This window comes from Sinocyclocheilus grahami, unplaced genomic scaffold, assembly GCF_001515645.1.
Source record: "Sinocyclocheilus grahami isolate Dianchi unplaced genomic scaffold, SAMN03320097.WGS_v1.1 scaffold97.1, whole genome shotgun sequence".
In the NCBI taxonomy this organism is placed as follows: domain Eukaryota; kingdom Metazoa; phylum Chordata; class Actinopteri; order Cypriniformes; family Cyprinidae; genus Sinocyclocheilus; species Sinocyclocheilus grahami.
Genome location: NW_015505276.1, coordinates 2,501,105 through 2,520,400, shown reverse-complemented (window position 1 = coordinate 2,520,400; position 19,296 = coordinate 2,501,105).

Genomic DNA, 19,296 nt, shown 5'->3' with positions numbered 1-19,296 from the left:
GATCAGCTAGGATTGGAAAGTTCTTAAATATAATCAACAAAGTAAAGGAAATCTATCTGAGGCATTTAAAGGGATAGTTCACCCCAAAATGAAAATTCTGTCATTAATTACTCATCCTCATGTTGTTCGAAACCTGTAAGACCTTCGTTCGTCTTCGGAACACAATTTACAATTTAATTTATCATGACACGAGCCTACTTTGTCGATCATCTTGGTGCTTTTCTGGACCTTGAACGTGGGAGTTACCTTGCTGTCTATGGGAGGGTCAGAGAACCCTCAGATTTCATCAAAAATATCTTTGCTTATCTACTTGAAAAACATGTACATTTCTTTGATTTTCATTTTTGTTTCATTATAATTAATTGCATTCAATTCTACATCCAGTTTGCTAGTTTAATTCAAATAACTGGTACACAACCCTAGTCCATACTGCAAGCTCTTATACAGATGATTTATGCACGCATAACTGCAATTTCTTTCAGTGAATGTATGTAAATCAGCTATTACAAATATATGTGTAAAATAAGTAATAAATTACAAGAATTTGAGATGTAACATCTCTACACTACTCTGTTACTATGTAATCATTAACAACTGTACTGCATAACTGAAATCTGTCTTGATGCAGATAATACAAGTTTGATTTTCAGCAAAGGAAACCCAGTTTCCTCTTGGTTTGTATCGAAATCCTCAGACATTTTTCTTTCAAATCTTTGTTTTGTTCCTCTAGTTTGTGACTGGTGTTTTGTTTTGCTCTCTCCTCTGCACTTCCGTGTTCATCACTTCTCACCGGAGCTTATGCAACGCCGACATCCTACGTCATCCACTGGAACACCCCTCTCTCATGAACATGAGTACGCCATTTAGTGGACGCTAGAGATTACAGTTTATAAAGTTTTAAATATTAATATTTTTCTTACAAAAACACACCAATGCGCTTGTTAAGTGATGACGTAAAGAATGCTATTTCCGGGTCCAAGCCTCAACTCGTTTCACTTCAAATACTATCTCAACAGCCGTTTATGAACACTGTTTATTCATATTAAACATGTAAGCTAAACGCTTTCAAACTTATGGTGTACAGTACAGTGTCCGTGCTCACAGCATCCCAAACACAAATAATTTTTATATTTATTTATATTTACATTGTCTGGCTATCTGGGATTTCGGTATGGAGTTAAAGGTTAGGATTTTTGGAAGTGTTATATCACATTATGAGTGTATATTAGCACTGTTTGTTGTATTTTCGTGGGATCTGGACCAGGAAGCGGTGATGCGTGAAGTCAGACTTAACAAGCGGATTCACTTCAGGAGGCCTTTATTAAAAAGACAATTGAATATCAACACCCATTCACTGCCATTATAAAACTTGGAAGAGTCAGTAAATTTTTTAATAATTTTCGTCTGAAAGAAGAAACTCATATACACCTAGGATGGCTTGAGGGTGAGTAAATCATGGGGTAACTTTTATTTTTGGGTGAACTATCCCTTTAAGTTCAAAACATCAGCACTTATCTTATACTAAAAAATCAAGGATTTCAGTAAGGGAGACAGCATAAACTGTAATACATTAATTTACTCTAATAAATTTACAACATCGAATTTAATGTGAGATATAAAACATAGTGCTTTAGTTCAGTATTTAACTAAATATTAAAAATAAATAAATAAAATGCCACATAGGAAGTTTAAGGAAATCAAAATAGCAATGATTCAGTTGCACTTACTGAGTGAGAGAGACATTCTGGTAGAGCGTGTTTGATTATTGTCTGAGCTGCTTTGTTCCAATGATTAGTGTGGAATGTAGCCTGACATTAAAACAGCAATATAGCAATATTTTTTCACACATTGCTAATTGTTGGAAAAGTATCTTGTTACTGTAAAAGCTGACCTATTTAAAACAGCCTAACTATTGTTATGTTACTGAAAAAATTAGTTAGTTACTTTTTGTTTGTAGCTTATAGTGTCAATGCTTTTTCTATAACTTATAAATGTAAATCATTTTCTTTAAAGGGACAGTTCATTCAAAAATGAAGTTTCTGTCATTTACTCACCCCCAAGTTGTTCCAAACCTGCATAAGTTTCTTTTTTTTTCTCTTGAGCACAAAATAGTGAAGATTGAGAAAAGTAAATTATTACTTTTAATTTTTGGGCAAACTATCCCTTTAAATCGGATTTTTAACAGCTTATTTAAATCCAGTTAATCAAATCAATTCAGCAGTTCTTTATCATCGCATACTTATCATCCCATGATCCTCGACATCCCATAATGTCGTATTAGTTAGAGTCCGAGTGTACCATACTTTTCTTGTCCCTATAGACCCAATGTTGCTGGACACATCCTTAAATAATTATATTGCATGCTCTAAATATTTAAATAAAGCCATATGTAGGCACAGTTTGCTGTTTATTACATTAATTAATAGTGCTGTCAAACGATTAATCGCGATTAATCACATCCAAAATAAAAGTTTTTGTTTACATAATATATGTGTGTGTACTGTGTATATTTATTATTTGTATATAAATGCACACATATACAGTATATAGTTTGAAAATATTTACATGTATATATTTCTATTCATATAATTTATATCATATATAAATATATTTTATATATAAACGTAACATATTTTTCTTAAATATATACATGCTTGTGTGTGTATTTATACATACATAATACATATACACAGTACACACACAGCTATTATGTAAACAAAAACTTTTATTTTGGATGCAATTCATCGCGATTAATCATTTGACAGCACTATAATAAGATGTTTATTGTAATTTACTTTAATGTGTCACAGTTCTTTTCACTGTGATTAAACTCATAAGTCATTTAAAACCTAAATATATTTTAGTTTTGCACTAAATAACATGAAAAATAATGCTTTTACATATTTGAAAATTCCATTTTGTTTCTTGTGTTGATAAAATTGTCATGGAATTGCCATTCAATTAATGGCATTCATTTCTGCATTTATTTATTTAATTTCTGCATATTAATTTTCGACCCATCAGCTCCTAATATCAGCTCAGTCATCAGCTTTCGGGTAATTGCAAGTGGGAGCCAAAAGATAATTTTTGTGAACTGGTTCAATCATTTCATTGAAATGGTTAAGCTCAAAGGATTGATTTGATTTGTTAGTGAATTTGACATTGCATAGCTCATAGTGTGACAGTAGTTGAACTAGTTTACATTTATCTTTTTAAACTACAGAGTATGTAAGTATTGAATTCTAAATCATACAGACTGGCAAAGAAAGAATAAAGAGACAACAACAGCCCAAATTCTTGGCAGATATATATATATTTTTTTACCATAATTTACACATTCTCGCATAGAAGCAGTAACACATTGTGCATACTTGTACATATACAATTGCAGCACGCATACCTTTGAAATTGGACTGTATACACAAAGGCATATGGTAACAATTTCTTATTCAACATAAATGAATAGCAAAGAAGTGATAACAGTAATCCCGAACAGCTCCCTCGACAAACACACACTCATACACACACACTCACTCCCTGCTCTATTTACTGAGAAGGCGTGGGCAATGTGTAGGAACAATGACATGTGCGAATGTTGTGTTGGGCAAAGATCCATGGTGATAAACAGTGGCACAATGGCTCAGACCACAGGCAGGGTGCTCTTCCCTCCGAGCCTGCCTGACCTGTTGTTTCAGGATGTGTGTCTGTCCCTGCCAGCTCCACGTGCGTGTGTGGCCCTCAGGGGTCAGCGTGACCCCGCTGTGCGCTTTGGAAACAGGATGTATACCTAGAGCGTACTGCCTTACACAAGTACAAAAGAGCCAAAAACACTCACCGACTCTTAACGCAGATGCAGGTTCATACACGTATGCCGTAGTAACAGTTAGTAAGATTACGGTGCAGCAGGTGTGGGGGTGACGCTCTGTCAGTCATGAGGTGAATAGAGGTCATTGTCTAACTAAGGGTTTGTGTTTTTAATAGCAGACGCCTTGGCTGAAACCCTGCGTCGTCTGCGCCATATTTTCTCAAGACAAGTTTTGCTTAAGCCTGTTGACAGGTCACATCACTCCCCAGCAGAGATAAACTGAGCACGGCTACTCAAAGCTAGCATAGACAAAACATAATCCTATGTTATCTATGTCACCCAATGAATACAAAGACACACTTGTTTACATTCTGAAAGGCATCTCTGATACTATACAGCGAGCTAGCTTGAAATTAGTGACCAGTTTTGTCTTCCTCCATTTCTATATCAAGGTTTTGATTGTGATTGTAACAACACGTTTCCAGAAGTCCAAAAATCGTGACTTTTTAGCTAAATGATTACATTGCAGATTTTGCGACACTTTCAAAGTGAAATTTCATCCAGTGAGTGTCACTAAAAGTGTGTTTGTTTTTAACTGAAACAGATTAACATAAAACTGCTAGCATTTTATTATGCTGGTTTTTGTATGTATCTCAACAGTTCAGAAATGAAATGTCCATTGAGTAATGCCAAATGCTCCGTCACATTTGAAAATAACCTACCAGTTACACTAAACCTAACTGACAGTGTTAGCAAAAGCAAACATGAGATAAAAATACATTTTGCTGTAGCAACCATGCCATTTAGCTCGCTTCTACAAGTCTTTGAGCTGTTTTATGGTGATTCGTGTTTCACTGTACTCGTACCGAGAACTCCGTATCACAAGTACACTCCTGTACCAGGTGAGCTACTGAGCAAGTTTACTACATCAGCAAATCCATACATATGGAGCTGGTTATGTGACGCAAACATGAAAATCTGCCCCCGTGATGATACTTTTTTTGAAAAGAGTTTAAAGTTTCTGGTGTTCATATCAGCAGGAAACTGAAATGAATTGTAGAGTAGAGAGGGATAAGGTGGATACAGTATGTTTTATGGAGTTTCGGAAAAAATTGGTAAAGGCACCTTTTACCAATGAGCCTGTGTTAAAGGGATAGTTCACCCAAAAATGAAAATGCTGTCATTAATTACTTACCCTCATGTCGTTCCAAACCCATAAGACCTCAGTTCATCTTCGAAACGCAAATGAAGATATTTTTGATGCATTCTGACAGCTCTCTGACCCTCCCATATACAGCAAGGGTCCTTACACGATCAACATCCAGAAACGTAGTAAGGAGATCGGTAAAATAATCCATGTGACATCAGGGGTTCAACCGTAATGTTACAAAGCTAACCAAGCACAAACAACATAGAAAACGTATCCGCGTGGCGTAGCAGAGCTGACACAGTACAGCATACGCTGTTTGCGTTCAGTGGATACTCTTCAAAATGGCGCTATAGGGTGACGTGGAGGAGACGAATTGTTGAATATAGTCGTTATTTTTTTTCTTTTGCGCACAAAAAGTATTCTCGTAGCTTCGTAAAATTATGGTTGAACCCCTGATGTCACATAGATTATTTTACCGATCTCCTTGCTACGTTTCTGAGCCTTGATCGTGTAAGGACCCTTGCTGTCTATGGGAGGGTCAGAGAGCTCTCAGATTCCATCAAAAATATCTTAATTTGTGTTCCGAAGATGAATGGAGGTCTTACAGGTTTGGAACGACATGGGGTGAGTAATTAATGACAGAATTTTCATATTTGGGTGAACTAACCCTTTAACCAATCCCTGTTGAAAAAAACAGCATATGCTGGTTAGGTATGTTTTGAAGCATGGCTGCTGGTTTGAGCTGGTTTAAGCTGGTTCTTAGCTGGTCATGAGCTGGTTTAAGCTGGTCATATGCTGGTCCTGATCAGGAACCAGTTGCTTAGGACCAGCTTAGGACCAACACATGACCATCTTAAACCAGCTCATGACCAGCTAAGGACCAGCTTAAACCTGCTCAAACCAGCAGTCCTGCTTCAAAACATACATTACCAGCATATTCAGTTTTTTTTCAACAGGGCTGTGTCAGATAGAAAAACATTTGAGAGCAACATCTAAATCACAAATAATTAAATCATTATATCATTGAAGTTTTAGAAGTGACTTTATTTATTTATTAGTTTGAGGGCTTTTTAAGTATGAAATAAAACATGGACTTCCCGTTTGTAGATTTTGACTTCATCACTCAGGATAGTCACTAGTGAAGGGTTTGGGACTGTGTGTATTCTTGTGGTGTAGTTAGTCAATCGTTTTCATGATTACATCAGAGATGGTCTTCTAGTAGGTTTGCGCCAGCCAAGCAACTGCCATTCAAATGAATCCTAACAGATAGCTTTCTCTATATGTTATAACCCTCCTTGTATTTTGCTACCAGAGTCAGCTGAGGACAAATCATCGTATTCCGGCCAATATGAGAGATCTATAGTTAGTAAGGAACAATCGCTCCTCAGTGGAACAGTAGTTATGTTATGACTGGCAGCATATTCGGTGTTAACAATGAGTGTCGGCTTCAGACTCTATTCCTTTCAGTCTCTCTCGCTCAAGTCATTTATTTATTAAACACTTCAGCACCTGTCTCTGGGGACGGACAGTATAGCTACTAATTTCCTCGGTTGCCTCCTTGGCCCCGAGTCGCCCCCTGATGACATTAAGCTGGCGTGAACAGCGGTGCTGCAGTCAGAGGTCAACTGACTTGGCCTGTGCTCAGTCTCTGTCGGCAATACCACACTGGAGTAGTTTGGTATCACCATTATTGAAGTCACAATTTCAATCTAAGTTCCATCTGAGGAGATTTTGGTCTCTGAGCAAATACCAAAATAGCTCGGCATTTTATTCTCAAATTTATTTTGACAGATCCAGTATGAATTCCTATTTAAGCCACAGCTGGCCCAGGAATGTCCCTTTCCTCTCACCCAGCTCTATTTGCACTTAAGTTCACCCCTCTGCCTTACACACTTTTCCGTTTTTGCTGCCTCTTTTTCTTTGTCCATTGCTTTCTTACCCTGTTTTTCTAACATCAATCTTTCTCCCCAAATCATCAAATCTCTCACCCCGACTTCTATTTGTCATCTAAAACTCCCCCAACTCCTCGGCCTACGTGTTCTCTCAACCCCCCCCCCCCCCCCCCCCCCCCCCCCCCCTCCAATGACAATATATTGATAGTACATACAATCAGCCTCAGATTAATTCAGTCTGATATATTACACACAATAATGACAGAAGCTTTCCAAAATCATTAGCTTAAATCTCTCTACGGTATAGCACCACAATGAGTTCTTCTGAGGAAAAACTGGACCCTGGATTTACCAAAGGTTGCAAGTTTTTTTTTTTTTTTTGGAAGACCTTCTTTGAGGCTGTCAGTAAAAAGTAAATGATAATCTTATGCACAACCAGATCATTTGCTTTGGTTTATGTATTAAATCCATGAAACGATTGGTAACCTATTACTTTTGGATGGAAGGAAATTCTGACCACAGTCATTTTCCACTGATTTTGTTTTGCCGGTAGCACTGCTTGTGGATACTGCTGTGCAGTTATTTGAATGAACTATTACTTTGATCTGTTATTGTGGTAAAACCAGTTTCTGAAAGTGAATTGTTAGCATTACATGTTGATCAGACTGGTCCTTCCTTTCTAAATAGGATATTCTTGGCGAAATACGGTGCTATGCGCAACAATCTGATTGTGTTCAGGAACAATCAAACCTACCTTTGCTGTTTACAGTCAGGCATGTATTTACACAATGATGTAAAGTGCTTGTGTTTTATCACATGCGGTCTTTATTGCTGTTTAGATTTATTTGTGGACCATATTGAGCAATGAGTTGAAATACAGACTTGATGTAATCTAGGAAGCAGCACAGCTACTGTCCACCCAGCACAGTCCTTGGCTTCCCAAAATCGTAAGAGCCTCGGGGACTGATATCCCATAAGCCCAAGCGATAATAAAGTGCACCCATAACTGTGACCCATCTGCTTGGATTGATTTACAGCATGGAACAGTATTACTGGCATTTTTTCTTCTGTATTACTAGAGGAATAAAGAAATCTTTGTTCAGTTCAGGGAAATGGTACAGAGTGCAGTTTTATTAGAGGGGGACCGGTCTGCCTATGGGACTCCTTTAAAGGTACAGAGGTGAACCTCAATGTTTTACATGCGTTTGGAGGGGCTCCTTCTAGACTGACGTGGAGTACACACAGTTCTGGCATTCAGCAAGGGTTTGGCATCTCTTTACACTTTCTACTGCCTGGAATTGAAGATATACACTTTGGCTTTGACAGTCTTAACCGAGTGTGACTATAAACACCATATGCATTCCTTTCCTGTTTTTCCTCTGCTCTGTTCCTCTCTCTCTCCCTCTATCCATCCCAATTGCTGCCAGATATGTGCACCTTTATAAACTGGTTTCTTCCAGCAATGCCTCCTCCTCATCGCATAATTGCCGTGAGGGTCTCATATCATGACCGGTTACTCTGCACTTTGCATTCAGAGCTAAAAATGGCTCCCAAAAAGTTCCAGCTGCACTTATGTAGAAAACATTCAAGAAAATTCATCATCAGTTCCTCTTTTATTGCAAGCTTGGATCACAAACCATAACTCCATATGGAAGAGCACTTGAAAGGGAGACGAGCTGATGAGGTCCAACAAAGTGGAGCTGGACGTTCCTATTCCCTACGGTTCTTCCTGTGAATATGGATGGCTCTTTCAAGCATAACACGGTGAAGTTATTGATAAATAAAACATTAGCCATAAAACCTCAAGTTGAGCGAATTCAACGTAAGCCATTGCAACACAGCCCCCTGCACACACACAAACCTAATACGCTGTGTGTGTGGACGCTTTTGGAGGTGAAAGCTCCTTGGGATGCTGGAGCTAAAGTGAACCAGATGTAGTGAATGGAACATGCTGAGTTTTTGTGCGCTGAGGTAATTCTCTGGTTTATTGCAGGATGATTTATCCATGCTCGCGTTCGTTCACATATGCAAAGAGGCGATCAGGCAATCATGTGTCACGGAGCAGCCCCAGAGCAAAACATCATAGTTTAACAGTAGTCCAGATGAGCCTCTGGCAACATTACTACAACCCTGCTGCTAAAGACCGCCTTCATTTTCATATGCAAAGCTCCCTCAAGGTTCCACATCTAAACAACCTTTGGTTAAACAAATGTAACTGCTGCTTGGTACGAGTTGCCCGGTTTTAGGAACGGAATGATTCATGGGAATAAATCCAGCGCTTCAAAACCCATTCTTATTCTTATGAACAACCTCTGCCAGTCAGCGCCATGCCAAGACTCATTCACCAGATATAAATAACTTATTTTTAAATTATATGTTTTACCTTGAGCTACGCTGACTCAAATTGCCCTGAGACACCGTAATTGGGTAATGGAGATGAAGTGCTTGTTAAGGGAACATTTTGGCAGATCTTAGAAGGTCTTGATATCTGCTGGTCTAAGAGAATGATTGAGGCCCAAATGAATAGTCCCCAAATTAGAACTACCCATCCTGCTTTCTTTCCCCCGCTCCTTCTTTCCATCATTTTCTTCTCTAAGCCCTTCTGCAGCCGTGTACCAGTTGGCAAGACGCCGCTATATCAGCTTCTCCGATTTTAGCCCCGAAAATTTTCCGAGACTTGACAGCGAGCTTATTTTGGCCTCAGAACTGAGCCGAATGGTCTCAAAAACAGATCAGCAGAAAAGCTGCGTTTTCCACACCTCTATTTTCTTCATTTGTGTGGGCCTGAGGGTGCTGGGATAGAGGCGGTTGGTGGATAAACCTTTTGCGCCCACTGTCCCATACGTGATGGGTGGAGGGGTGAATAAAGAAACAAAGTAATCCTCTACGTGCTGGAGGAGAGACGGCATTATGCCGGGGCTGTGTCATCAAGAGTGCATGGTTTCATTCAGCACTCTCAAAACAAACACATGGCGAAGCCAGTGAAGGACCTTAGGGGGCAAACTGTTGGAACTTGTCTTGTTTCCTCGCGCGGACGTATTAGCACTGTGAACACAGACACATTCCAGCGCCGTCACACTACAAAGAGTCTTCTGCCCGCAACCTCATGCCCTCTAACCACATGCAAATCACGAGGGTGGCAGTTTTGCATATCCTAACGTTTCCGGGGAAAGAGAGAGAGGTCAGAGATTGGGGAGATGGGAGAATGCATGTCTTTCAGGCCCGATTCAGATGTTTTTACCAGACATTCTTTTGTTTTGTAGAGTTAAATATGTTCACTGGCAATGTGGCAGGCTGAAGAATAGCCATTATGGCCAGTTTAATGGATTAAATGTTGATGCTGAGAGCACTTATCAATACAATGTGCATCTCTTGCTCTTTGCCCCTCTCTCTTTTTGACATTCCATCTTTCACTGAGCTTTAGCTAAACAGACCTCAACTGTAGGTCAGTGGTAAGTGGTATGAATAGGCCTTTCAATTGCCCATCCAGTCCCACTTCATGCCAACCACATCCCGGTTCTTCCCAATGTTCCATCAAAACCAAGCAGTGCCTGTGTCCTGGAGGAAATTGTAAAACCACAGTTTTTATAGGCCCACAGCGTCAGTATAGACGCTTTAGACCTTAGTAAAGAGACAACATTGATACAAATTTGACAAAAACGAGACCGAGACAGAAGTACAGTCCATAAACATAGCTATTTTTGGAACTGTTATACAGTGAAGAAGTTGTTACTGGCAGTTCTGGATCACTTGGGGACTATAATATGTGATTATAATTATTATAATAATAACAAGCAGAATAGCAGTTGACATTGATAGTCAGTGATCACTATGGATTTTAACAGAAAACAGCAGCTTTGGCTTTCAAAATAAACAAAAGTTTAAAGCTAATTCTCAGCAAAAGTTGTGAGACACACAAATGAGTGATTTCTAACGGTTTTAGAGAAACGTCTAGGTTACTTGTGTAACCCTCGTTCCCTGAAGGAGGGAACGGAGACGTTACACCAGTCGTGACTGATGAATTGGGATCTCGCCCGAGAGCCCAATCACCTTCGAGTGTAAACTAAACAAGCCAATGAGAGTCGGCGTGCGTGTTTCGCCACGCGCACCCCACCCCGTGGGCATAAAAGGAGAGCGCGTGCAAACGCACATCAGTTTTTCGCTGAGGAGCCGAGACTACGTGCCCTAGGGTTTCTTTGGAATAACGAACATATTAATAGACATGTTTACTCTTGCCACTAATGGTAACGCAACGGACCTGAAGGAACATGGATGCATCTCAGGATGTTCATACTGTTTGGGTCTACTACTTAGATTTTACGAACAGGTTCACTCATCCATGTAATTACGTATCCATATAATTATTTCCACTGGATTAACCACCAAAACTTTACACGCACATTGCGTCTCTCTACCATGGATGCATTGCAAGAAATATAAAGAATGCAAGCTGCTTGCTGAAGGATATTTATTTGGTGCGGTCTAAAGCAGTTCACTTTCACAACTTGGAACATATTGCTTTGACACCAATAAAAAAAAAACAAATTCTGAAGTCAAACTGTCTCAGGTCTGCAGGAGAAGCTCTAGCATGAAAGCTTCTTAGGAAAAAAAGGCCTTGTCTTTTTTCCAATCCTATGTCAGCATAAGTGGGTCTGCTGGAGCATCAGTCGCGGATCAGCCTGCTTTTGTTGGGTGGGCCGAGGTTCACAGCACCCATGGACTTCAAAGTGGGGGGCGTCAGCCCACATTAGAGCAGATGAGAGACCGTGGGTGCAGAGAATAGCAGATTTTATACAGTGGAGCTCAGGAGAAAGGGCTGTTGTCTTAGCTGGCAAGTCAGTCATGCAGCACTAAGGCAACAATTATGTTTGTTGAATGGAGCTACAGTATAGTGAGAAAAGAGAAGAGAGGAAAAGTGGAGACGTGGTCTGGCTCCAGGTAGAGAGGATGGACTGGGTCAGAAGTCGATTCACACAGGAAGCACAACATCCTCCCAACAATTCTCAAATATCACGTCCATATCACTGCCTGTGTGTTTGATTGGTCACTTTAAAGGGGTCATATGATGTTGCTTAAAAGAACATTATTTGGTGTATTTGGTGTAATGAAATGTGTTTATGCGGTTTAAGGTTAAAAAAACATTATTTTCCACATACTGTACATTATTGTTTCTCCTCTATGCCCCGCCTTTCTGAAACGCGTCGATTTTTACAAAGCTCATCGGTCTGAAAAGAGAGGTGTGCTCTGATTGGCCAGCTATCCAGTGCATTGTGATTATGCCCCTTACCATATTGTGATGCCCTGTCCGGCCGGAGCGACAAGATAAAAACATTAAAGCCCATTATAAATGAGGCATTTGTTGCATCCAGTGGGGACATAATTACTGATTATAATGACTTATACTGTCTTTTTACGCTTTGTGTTGCATCGCGCCACGTAAACATAAAACCATGTCTGCATTTGTGATCGGAGAAATGACAAACAACAAGTGCTACTCTACGCTGCTCAAAATTCGCGTTTTAATCGTCAGTGGCAAATTTTTTTAAATATAAAAAACGTACTTACAGTCTGTGAATCAGAACAGCCGGCATTGTAGTCTACTCTACCAGGATCAGGAAACAGTCCTCCATAAAATGCGCTGGACACATCTGAATATTTGGGTTGAACTGTTCTGGAACAGTGTTGTAAATACAACTTAACCACTGATTTCTAGTCGTGTCCTCTTTTGGAAGGCCAAACAAAATAGTTTCACTTCCACAACGAAACACACAGAGCCTTCACGACATGGCGGCAGCAACAATACTACAGCGAGAATAAAAGTTACGCCTTCTTTCGTTGCGTGAACATTTGGGCGGCGTTATGCAAATCTTCCCACATTGTGACGTAGACATCTGGGGGGGTGTTAGAACGAGCCGTTTTAAGTAGGCGTGGTTGACTCTTAACTTTTATAAAGAATATCTCTGTGGATTTGAGACTTTAGTCTTTGCAACTTTACAGATCTTCTTTATGCACCAAGAGCTTGTAACACTTCAAAGAGAAAGGAAAAATTTAAATCGCATCATATGACCCCTTTAATAATTCCATTCTGTTTACACATTGTAAAATATCAGTTTATTGATGTAGTTCTGGGCTGAATTTCCTAAATGCATCATAAGAAGTAGATCATAAAAAACATTGGCACTGGAAGTCCCTACACTCTTAAAAATATAGATTATAAAAGAGGGTTTTCTCGACATAGAAGCATCTTCCTCCAAAAGAACCTTTCAGTGAACAGTTATTAAAAGAAGCGTTTTTTTTTTTCTTAGAGTGAAGAACATTTGAATAGTCTAAAGAACTTTTTCCACTATAAGGAAGCTTTTTATGGAATGGAAAGATGCCATGAATGTAAAGATTCTTTATGGAACCATAGATGCCAATAAAGAATCTTTATTTTTAAGAGTGTATGAGCATACAATGGAAACACAGCCCTGTGCAATAAGTTTATGAATAGCTACGGGTTCAACTGCAGTACCAAACACAGAATCAAAATTGATTATCATATAATTAAACCAAAACGTCCTTAAAATCAAATGAAATGATCAGTGAAATGTATTAATATATCCTTTTTTTAAGGCTGAGTGCATCATGAAATTTATCAACCTGTGCAACCTGATAACTCCCTCCAACTTGATGCACAACCGTTGACCTTTTGACTTTTTTCCTATTTGTTTTGCTCACTCCTAACTATGCAAAATGCATATGGTAAGTTGCACTTTTTTATTTTATTATTTATTATTCAAGGGTTTTAAGAACATCTCAAAGAAAAACAGATGTTGTTTTTCAGATGTTTACTTTTTCCAGCCCATCTTTGTCGGTTTTAATAAGGTACATCCATGTGGGAGAATTGTCTGTTCAGACAGCTGAATTTTCAGCAGGTGTGACCTTCGACCCCATCCCTCTCACCTCTGTCAACACACCGTGTGGTTATTCTTCACTCAGACATGAGGATGAATGCTACAACTCTTCTTTGTCTCCTTCACCTGCTGGTGGACAGACAGACCGTGTTCCTCTTCAAAAACAACACAACCCTTGTCTCTGCATGTCCAGTGCTCAGCATCAGTATATCTGTCTGTGGTGAAAGACGAAGAGACAGGGACACCGGTGATGAACGATCTGGAAGTATTCAATAAGTGTTACTTAGCCGAGGTATTTTTCAACCTGGAAGGAAGTTAAACAAGCTGGGTTAAACATTGCTAGGTCTGTGATCTTTGTCATCAGTTATTAATCATCAATCTAACAATGCAATTATAAAAAATAAAAAAAAGGTTCCAGGACCATAGAAGTACATTTTGGGTTCCTCAAAGGACCTTTAAGTGAAAATGTTTTTCTTAATGTGAAGAACATTTGAATAATCTAAAGAAAAGTTTTTCCACAATAAAGGACCTTTAGATTCTATGTTTGTTAGAGGTTCTTTATAAAACCATAGATGCAAATTTGTAGTTTTCACATGACATATCACACTTGAGACGCCAGTGGATGCCAGTTATTTTTACCAGGTTTGTACTAATGTACTGAATTAATCACATGTCAAATATTATTGGATAAAAAAATATATCTGCCTCCACTTAGCGCATATGTTTATGTACATTTTAAGATATTAAAGTTTCCATTCAAAGTGGTTTTAAGCGATATCCCAAAATTCACATAAAAATACATGAATGGAAACATAGCAAGTGATAATAAAATATAAAAATTCAGTATAAACCATACTGATGATGCATACATGCAAGCAAGCAGAAGCAGCTAGAATATGAATGCAATGCGCAAAGTTTCAAGTTTCCCATTAAGAAAGAAAGAAAGTAGAAAACATGCAAAATTGTGTGTTGCATTCATATTCTGGGTGTATCATCATCAATAAGGTACTGAATATACTGAATTTGACCTTTTAATATTGCTGTCTTAGTACATTGAGACGTTAATCTTAGTACATTAAGCATTTTTAGAATATCCCACCACTCTCAGTGATTGAAATACTGTGACAGGTGCTGAATATGGATTGTAAGTGCCAAAAACTTGTAGTTTTTTTTTTTACATATCTTTGTTTTGTTCGCCACAATACCAGTGTGTTTCTATGCAGCTGCTAAAGTATTCTGGTGGTTTCAAGTTTTTGAGTGGTTGATAGATGTTTAGGTTGCCAAAAGAGCCAAATATGATCAAAATTAATAATGATGCTTGGCTGAGCATTGGCATTTACTGTCTTTTCGTCTGCATGCACACATTCCAGCATCCTTCGCTCACACACACACACATCAGTCTGGGCCATTGGTGTCCAGATGTTTCCTTAGCAGATGAAAGTTAGAGAAGCTTCCTCAACAGGGAGGCTGGGGTCATGCTGGACCTGCACCAGAAACCATCCACGCTTCCAGAGGGTTTCCGGCCACTCCGCGCCACGCTCTGCCAATATTTCTGATTTACTCACTCAGGATGTTGTGAGGGACACTGGGAGGAAGTGTGAGCTGACAGGCCTATCATTAGGTGTGCTCTTTTCTGATAAGAGTCTGTTTGGAAAATAATAAATCTGAAAACACCACAATTTCACATTTGATTGATGGTCATGTACAAACGATGTACAACATATGTCAACAGCCTTTGGTGGCTGGGATGATTTGGAAATGTTCATGCTCAGAATTGGAACAGGCTGCACCAATACCATATCCTACAGTTTGTTTTTTTTCCATTTATACAGTTTAGCGAGGTTTCTTGTACATTTTTCACATGACCATCATCTGCCGTTTTTCTGGTCCTTCAAGGACCCAATATACTTCAAAACTAAAGAACAAAATGGTGCGACATCATTTTAACCCGAATAAGGCCGAAATTAAGTTTGTTTTTGGGAGTTCGAAAGCAAACTTTCTTGAAAAGCTGTTTGTTATTGGGTGCAATATAATTGTCACTGCCCAATATTTCAATAAACAGCCATTTTGTACCAGCAGAAATGGTTAAATGTGATGTAGATTTTGTTGTCGTTGTTGTTTTTGGAAGTTAAAATATGTTAGATTTTGTTGTAATATATATTAGATCTTGTTTTCATATGATTTTGTCTGCTTTTTCATGCAGATGTGCAGAGCTGCAGGTGCTACACACAGCTAGGAACTAGAGGTCTACACGGGTCCAAAAATTCATACCCGAACCCGAAGAGACCCGTAAATGTGCTACACTGAACCGACCCTGACCCGTCTGTTATTTTGAAAGTTGGACCTGGGCCCGTGCAGAACCGAGAAATGTCAAAAATGTACTACCCGGAACCGACGCGGACCGTCAATTATTTGAAAGATGGACCCGAACCCGGCCGGGAAGACACAGACCCGACTGGACCCGATCGGCACATATTCCACAGCAAATTGCTATTAACAAGTCGATAATTAAGTTGCGAAAATTTAACTTTTTGTCTTACCTAATGTTAAGAAGCCTTTTCCCTTGTATCTGACTGTGATGCACACAATCCTCCTGGCCAAGAAAGTTCCATCCGTGTTATTCCTCTCTTGCCAATTGAAATATGTAATCCACTCATTATTCCAGTTTCAAAAGTCCTCTTGCTGTCACGGTGACGGATGACAAATGTGACTTTGCAGTTTTGCATTTTTTGTATCTCGAGTCAACTTGCATAATAATTTAGACTGTTTGCCCATTTGGATTATAATAACGATCGCTCGTCCAGTGCCATGGCTGCTGACGTTAGCTTTACTTATTTGCTATCATCTCTGTGCTCTCTGAGCAAACATTTTAGATATAACAGCAAGACGGTTCATTCATAATATTATTAAAAAAAAGAATCAATAATAACTCACATCACTCATGAAGGTATCCATTATCATCCAGTGCATTAACTCCGCCCACCCTGCTTCTGATGACGTTTTTTGGGGGGGTTTTTCCCACCTTATTTCAAATTACCGACTCACACTTTTCTCATCCTAATTTTACAAGTTGAAAGTTACAAAACAACACACGCACAGCGCTGACTGACTCTGATAACGGCCGGGTGTTCTCCGAGTCCGATCGACTCGGGTATTACACACAATGTTAAACAGACCCGGGACCCGAAGTAATAGATTGGGACCCAACCCGGACCCAGCTGACCATTTAAAATATAGCCCCGTACGGATCCCGGGTCCTCGGGTCTCGGGTCCTCCGTGTAGACCTCTACTAGGAACAACACAAGGTTTGACAGACTTTACTCTTATTACTTCCTCTATTGTTTGAGAATAATACTACCTGCTTCTTCCTTATTACCTCACTTGGCTAAATAAATAAATACAGAGTTGATGTGTGAATGAGGGTGATCATACAGTGTTAAAATGTAATCTAATTTATTTTTGAATGAGATTTCTGAATGAACCCTCTTTGTAGCTTAGTTTCTATAAAAGGTCTAGGTCGACTTTTGAGCTCTTAAAGTTAGAGTATGTCTACATAGTACAACAAAATATTTTATTTCAAAAGAAAAAGCACTTTTCTGTGATATAACTCCTTTAAACGGCTTTAGCAGAAAGCAGGCACACGAGAGGATTGATCTTATCCCAGAGAGTGGTCTGGAACACTTTCTGCTGGCAGTGTAATCCTGCCTGCAGGTGTGATCATGTTTTTCTTACGCACCTGAGATTTTCTTTTCTTGTCTCCTCAAATCTTATGGAAAAGAAATCTAAGGATCTATGTGGAATATTTTCCTCTTGACAAGAAAAAAAATACAATTTGCTCTTTGTGAGCAAAGAGTCCATTGTTAGCTGTGCTGTAAGTTTATGTAAGAGTGGCTTGCAGGGCAAGAGAGAAAGACAGAGAGCGCAATAAATCTAGGCTGAGTTTCTAGTAAGGTGGCGAGCTTGAATTATAGGCTTTGTTTGGAGACATATCCTGGGATTTTGATCATACGCTTGAGATGGCGGGAGCAGAAAGCAGCTTAGCGCTGCGCATGTGATTTTTACAAGACAGTCATCATCTAGAGACCTAAATACCAGCACATTTACAGAGCCTCTCATTATTTTAATGTTGGTAAATGCAATATCTTACTATTACTATTGCGCATTGTTACATAGTCCCTATTACTAAAGGACATGAAGAAACTCCTGACTTTATGCTACAAACATGAATGATCCCTCAAATCATGTGACTTCTTGAGGTGTGGTATTACTGATGTTAAAACTGATGAAAGAGACACTGACTTTCATTGAAGGAGGAACTTGAGCCATGTCATTTAGTATAAATAATATGGAGCATACAGGTGAGGTCAAAAGTTTACACCCCCCTTTCAGAATCTGCAAATTGTAAATTATTTTATCAAAAAAAAGAGAGATCATACAAAAGGCATGTTATTGTTTATTAAGTACTGACCTGAATAAGATATTTTACATAAAAGATGTTTACATTTATTCCACAAGAGAAAATAATAGTTGAATTTATAAAAATGACCCCGTTCAATTCTTAATACTGTGTTCTTACCTGAATGATCCACAGCTGTTTTTTTTTTGTTTGTTTTTTTTGTTATCTAGTTTAGATAGTTGTTCATGAGTCCCTTGTTTGTCCTGAATAATTAAACTGCCTGCTGTTCTTCAGAAAAATCCTGCAGGTCCCACAACTTCTTTGGTTTTCCAGCATTTTTGTGTATTTGAACCCTTTCCAACAATGTCTGTATGATTTTGAGATCAGTTTTGTCACGCTGAGGACAACTGAGGGACTCATATGCAACTATTACAGAAGGATCAAACGCTCACTGATGCTCCAGAAGGAAGAACCATCCTGCAGGTCCCACAACTTCTTTGGTTTTCCAGCATTTGTGTGTATTTGAACCCTTTCCAACAATGTCTGTATGATTTTGAGATCAGTTTTGTCACGCTGAGGACAACTGAGGGACTCATATGCAACTATTACAGAAGGATCAAACGCTCACTGATGCTCCAGAAGGAAGAACCATGCAATAAGAGCAAAAGTGAAAACTTTTGAACAGAATGGAGATGTGTACATTTTTCTTATTTTGCCTAAATATCTTTTTTTTTTTAGTACTGCCCCTCAGAGGCTACAGAAGATTTCCAGAAGACAAAATAAATTCAATTTACCCCATTCTTCAAATTCAAAAAGTTTTCTTTATGCATGGTTTTTCCTTCTGGAGCATCATTGCCCTTACCAAAAAGTAGTATACTTCAAGTTTATTTTAGTAAGTATACTTAAGTAAAGTTCAAGTATATTTTTAAGTATACTTTATGTAGTAAGTATACAAATATCAGTGTACTAGTAGTATACTTGTAAGTGTACTATTTCAATACTCCTTGGGACTAAATTGGCCCACTTTCTAGTATATAAAAGTATACTTTAAGTATAACAGTAGTAAACTTTGAGTACACAACTAGTTTACATCAAAATGTTTAGTTTGTACTGCAACTATACTAAAAGTGAACTTATAGGTATACTGATAGTTTACTAAT